Raw genomic sequence first — 6,000 nt, 5'->3', positions numbered from 1 at the left:
TCAGCATGCAGCTCAGCCCCACACAGCCACCCATTCTCCCACAGTGGAATTGGAGAGAAGGGGAAGGATAGCAGTGAGAAATTTTCTGGATTGAGACAGACACTTTAGTAGGGAAAGCAAAAGCCATGCACAAACAAAGCAAAATGAAGCATTCATTCATCACTTCCCATTACCTCTTCACCACTTCACTGTGGGTGCGGAGGAGCCCGCCGAGCCCGAGATCCTGGCTCTCCTCTGGAGACAAGATACTTCTGTAAGAGAGAGAAAATGTATCGCTCCCAGGGGTCTTTGAGTTAGATATGTTAAACTGTTGTGCCCCATTGGTGTTCCCACCTGCTGTCCCACCCCGATACAGGTATCTCGGGCTCCCCCCGCCCCTCTCCTCCCCTATAAATATCCCGGGTTTTCCCCTGTTCGGCAGATTAGCTGTTGCTGGCGAAGCTCTGCCTGAATAAAGGATTGCGCTCGGCGGAACGCTGGACCAGCTTTCTCGTCCCTTCTTCCCGTGTCGTATGCCCGCCGCCGCTGAGCCGAGCTGGAATCACTCGCCTGCCCGAAGTCGCTCACACGCGCTTCGGCCCAGCCCTTTTCAGGGCTGCTTCTCTAGAGAAGTCGTGGTGCTCTGGCCTTTCCGCCGCAGCGGCACTTCACCGCTACCACTGGCAGGTAGACATTTGGCTATCCCAAGGAACATTAGGCTTCATCAAGCTTAGCAGTTACTTGGGAAGTCTAACACAATCACTCAGAATGTCCCCTCAGCTACATGTGCTGACCATGATGCCATTCAGCATGGAATATCCCTTCTGTCAGTTGGGGTCAGCTGTCCCAGCTGTGTCCCCTTCTCAGTCCTTGTGCACCCACAGCCTGCTTGCTGGTGGGCTGCATGGAGAGGAAGGAAAGAAATGCCTAAAACTTCCCTGTGTTACCGAAACTGCTTTGGTCACAGATCCAAGACACAGCACCATATAAGCTGCTATGAAAAACATTTACTCTTATCACAGCCATAAACCAGCAAAGTATCTATCCAAGTTACTTTACATAATATTTTTCAGGACTTGAAGTAGATCTAGGTTCTTTTTGAATTGTCTCCAGAACCCTGTCTGGATACTTTTGGCACCTCATATGCCAAAGTATGCCAAAGAGGCCAGGTATCTGTAACTAGGCAATAAGTAATTTACAGGTGCTTAATCATTACAGTTTACAGCACAGCACTTTATCCAGCTCACGTGTTTGATTCTTAAGAATCACTGAATACATGACTAGCATAAGTGCTTAGGAAAAACAGCATGAGTCCTATCCTACAAATGCAACAGCATTTTCCAGACTGGAAGTGTAGCTTCAACTGTTTATTAGAAAAATTGCATGCACTTTACTCCTTGGTTCAAAGAGTATTAACATTTTTGCCAAGTGCTTTTAATTATGAGATTTTTGTAAACAGTGACTTTAAAAATGTAATGTGAAATTTGCCCAGCTTGATGAAAGCAATTTAAAATAATCCCTTATAGCAGTCATCAACTTAGGTTTTTAATTGTGTAGAAAGCTTCTTTTCTACAGGGATAATTATACAGAGCTATTTTGAAAAATACTAATAAGATTGAAAACCAGCTTCAGATCTCCAACCACATTTTGCAGTGTCCTGATGTAAGTTACACCACTTAAAGCTCTGAACAGAATTAGCTCCTTACTCTTTCACACTTAGCTCATCATGTCTATATAATGGGAAATTGATAGTGTCAACACAGTGGCAATTAATGCCTATGTTAGAAGAGAAAGCAATGGAATTACTTCGTGACAACACTGAAAGTCCAGACTAGCGAGCAGGAATCCTTAGTCATGCGAACATGGTCACACAATTTCTGGAATTTAATGTTATATCCACACTGTTGTCCTGAACTATACTGGAAGAAGCAACACACTGAACACTAGTTTGGACAGCTTTATGCCATATTCAATTCTTCATGTAACAAGCCCAGGTTATCAAAACAGTGTAGATCAGCACAGCTTGGTTAACTGGAAATACTGACTGATGCAGTGAAAAACTAGAGTAGATGTCACTAAACCATTATCATTTAGACTGACACATCATTTTATGTCAGAATATGTATCTGTATGTGTAAGTGTGCATACAGCTAAACTACAGATCAAAGTATAAATGTTCCATGAACAACACTCAGAGCCATGATCATAACAGCTTGTCATCAGAAATTACCTTAAGCTCAGTCCAGAATTTATGCAAGTTTCCTTGAACTAACTGCCATGGAACAAGAAGTTTCAGTGTATAACAGAGAACAGCATTGGTTCCCATTCCAAGTCAACCTGCTTACACCTTAAGTATTAATCTTTCACCCATACAGAGATGTCATTCAGAGCCCAGCCCTGGAGTACACCACCTGTGAAACAGGGTTGGATGTCATGCACTTTGATAAAAGTGCATTTCCTTGCCTTGTCCAGACTATTGATGAAAACATGAAACAGGATAGCCCTCAAGTTAAAACACAGAACTCCACTTGCAGCTGGCCTCCAGGTAGAGTACAGACTTTTAACCCCTTGCCTTCAGATTCAATCACCCACCCAGCACTCCACCAAGCTTTTAATCCGCCCGTCTAATGTCCCTCTCTGAAAACAGAGGTGCTTTGATGCTCTGGTAAGCAGGGTTAAAAGCCTTTGCAGTCCTGGAATAAAAAAACCACTAATGCTCCTACATCCATAAACCCAGTTGCAAATGTTAAACTTGTAATAAAGGGTAGTCAGTCTAGTCAATTTACCATTTACCATTTACCATTGGTAAACTCATGCTGACTATTACCTACCACCTTCACGTGGCCAGCATGGGTTTTATTAACACAATAATTTTACAAGGGATGAAGTGTGGTTGATCAGCCCCTACCTGGAGTTCCACTGACATTCCCACTCACCCTTTAAAACAAGTGCAACATCTGTCTGTCTATTTCCAGTCATCAAGGGCCTCTCCTGGATTCCATGACAAGCTGTAGATGATAGTAAACAGCCTCATAGTGACACACATTGTCTCTGTGACTTTCTCATTAATAACAGTCTCAGGCCCTCTGCAGTCTCTCTGCAACATCAAGAATATGGGCTTTAAATCTATGGCAAGCAGTAAACTTTCTGTGACGGTGTCTGCTGAGCAGCTGGATGCTTCTGTTACCATCAAAAGAAGAACTCCATCTTGGTGCCAACCGTCTATTAAGGTCCAACTCTCCCACAGATCCTCCTTATGATGTATGTATGGCTGTATGGCTATTATGGCACAATATCCATGTCTATAAGATCAGATCTGACATCAGAGAAGCTCTTCTCTTACTCCAGAAAATCAAAAACTTCGACCCTGCCTCATCTTGCAGGTGTCCATCCATAAGTCACTCAAACATAGCCACTCCAAATATGTCTTTCATTCTCTATGAAAAGAAGTTCTTCCCAATGAGGGAAGAACTTAGGCCCTTCTCTCTGTAAAGTTTCTATAAAGCCCCAGTCAACCCTGGTTTTTACCTTTCTAATATTATACAGCCTGCTATTTTTCCCCCTGTAATATTTCACAGAATCATAGAATCATTTAGGTCAGAAAAGACTTCTAAAATCATCCCAACCTCATTCTTTCAGGTAGTAGTAGAGGGTAATAAGGATTCCCCTGAGACTCATTTGCTCTAGAGTAAACAACTCCAGCTCTGTATGCTGCCCCTGAAGAGAGTTACCCCCTAGACCTTCACCAGCTCCATTACCCTTCTCTGGACAGGCTTCAGCACCTCACAGTCTTTCTTGCTGTGAGTGGCCCAGAACTGAACAAAGAATTTGAGGTGCAGCCTCACCAGTGCTGACTCTACAGGGGAAAAATCACTGCCCTGCTCCTGCTGGCCACACTATTGCTCTTAGAGGACAGGATGTCATTGGCCTTCTTGGCCACCTGGGCACTCTGGCTCATGTTCAGCTGGCTGTTGACCAGCATCTCCTGGTCCTTTTATTGCTGGGCACCTTTCCAGACGCTCTTTCCCAAGTCTGTAGCATTGCTTGGGGTTGTTATGACCTAAATGGGAGACAAATTTCCACCCAGAAATGCAGGGCTTTTACCACCACTCATTTCCCACAGGTGAGGCCACTGTGTTCCACAGGCAGTCTTAGATGCTCCAAATCCAGAGCCATCTTCTCATGACCCTTCTTTGGGTCACAGGTATCTGATATGCCCAGGTATCATCCCCAGACAGGATGCCCTCTGGAGGATCACCACCTATACTACCACATAGCCTAGAGCAGCCTCCAGATGCTGCTGCCTATTGCCTCTGGGTGTTCCTACCAGCCAGCTCAAGCCCCTCTACCTGCCCTGCACCTGTAAGCCACTTCTACACAGCAACCCAACAATCAGAAAACAGACAAAAAATCAAGGAGTCACCAATTATGAAAGAGATAATATCAATAAGGGATAAAAACCTGGCAAGTCCAAGTGCTGGATTTGGAGCTAGGATGGAGCAACATGGTACACAATTACAGAGTGGGAGAGGAGTGCCTGGAGAGCAGCCCTGCAGAAAGAAATCTGGAGATGCTGGTCAGCAGCAGCTCAGTGTGAGTCTGCAGTGTGTCCTGTCAGTCCAGAAGGAAGGTGCTATAAGATAAACCACCACAGCGGGAAGTTAAGCACGTCTCTGTCTCCACCCACCTCACATTTGCTGTTAAATAAAATCTGTGTTATTGGTTTAGGCATACAGTCTCATTTGCACCTTAATTCAGGCAAAGGCATCTCTTACTAATCTGGTCATAACACACAGGAAGCATCCTACCCTTTCTAATGCAATTATTAGCCTTTCTTTCAGTTGGCACTTGGAGTGAGTTAGAATTCAGTTGAATTTTCTAAATTCAGGTGTCTTTAGGTAACAGTTTACTGTTTGACCTACTTTCTTCAGAATAGTTCAGATACACATTCTTCATTCACAGGAACATTTTTGGTCCACTACTGTCAAGATATTGAACATTGCCTAAGGTCTCAGTTGAGCTCTGACCTTTCTAACTATTCATTCAAAAATGATGCATTAAAATCTATAGCAAAGGTCTACTAAGGCAGACCCACAGGAAATCCAATCCATTTCTCTCTGGAAAGACTTAATGAGAGCTGTCAGATATAACAGGGATGCCACAGGGATGTATGATGCTTTTGCGCCACTCACAATTGAAATATAAATCCAGTTGTGTTGGTTTGGAAGAGATAGAGTTAATTTTCTTCATAGGGTTTTGGAAGAGGTAGAGTTAATTTTCTTCATAGCTAGTACGGGTGTATGCTTTGGGTTTGTGCTGGGTACAAGGTTGATAATGCACATATTTTCAATATTGTTGAGCAATGCTTGCGCAGAAACTTTTCTGCTTCTTCTACTGCCCTGGCAGTGAGGAGGCCAGTGGTGCGTAGGAAGTTGGAAGGGACAAATCTTGGACACCTGGACCTCACTGACCCAAGGAATATTCCAAACTATATGGTATCATGCTCAGCATATAAATATGGGGGGGGGGGGGGGGACGACATTTGAAGTGATGTCTTTTGTCTTCCCTAGTCGTTGTTACATGTGATGGAGCCCTGAAAGCTTTCCTGGAGGTGGCTGAACATCTCTGTGCCATGGGCAGTTGTCAAGGAATTCTTTGTTTTTCCTGCTTTGTGTTGTTTGTGGGTGTAGCTTTTGCTTTACTTATTAAACTGTCATTATCACAACCCACAAGTTCTCTCACTTTTACCCTCTTGATGTTTTTCTGCATTCAACTGAGGGGGAACAAGCAAGTGTCTTTGTCAGGCTTCCTTGCCAGCTGGGTTTAAAATACATGGTAACTTTATGTCTATGATTAACTTCAAATAAACTCTGTTTCTTTTATCTATATAATCTGTGTAATTATGTAATTCTCTTTTTTTTCTCTGTCATCTATGGGATTCTCTGTCTCTTTAAGGCTGTAAACTCTGAGGGTAAGGTATGTCTCCAAGTATGACTAGATAAAAATGACAGAATATTCATC

Source organism: Pseudopodoces humilis, chromosome 1, assembly GCF_049639895.1.
Source record: "Pseudopodoces humilis isolate 2021_Gansu_Grassland_sample_001 chromosome 1, ASM4963989v1, whole genome shotgun sequence".
In the NCBI taxonomy this organism is placed as follows: Eukaryota; Metazoa; Chordata; class Aves; order Passeriformes; family Paridae; genus Pseudopodoces; species Pseudopodoces humilis.
Note: the sequence above shows the minus strand (reverse complement) of the source record.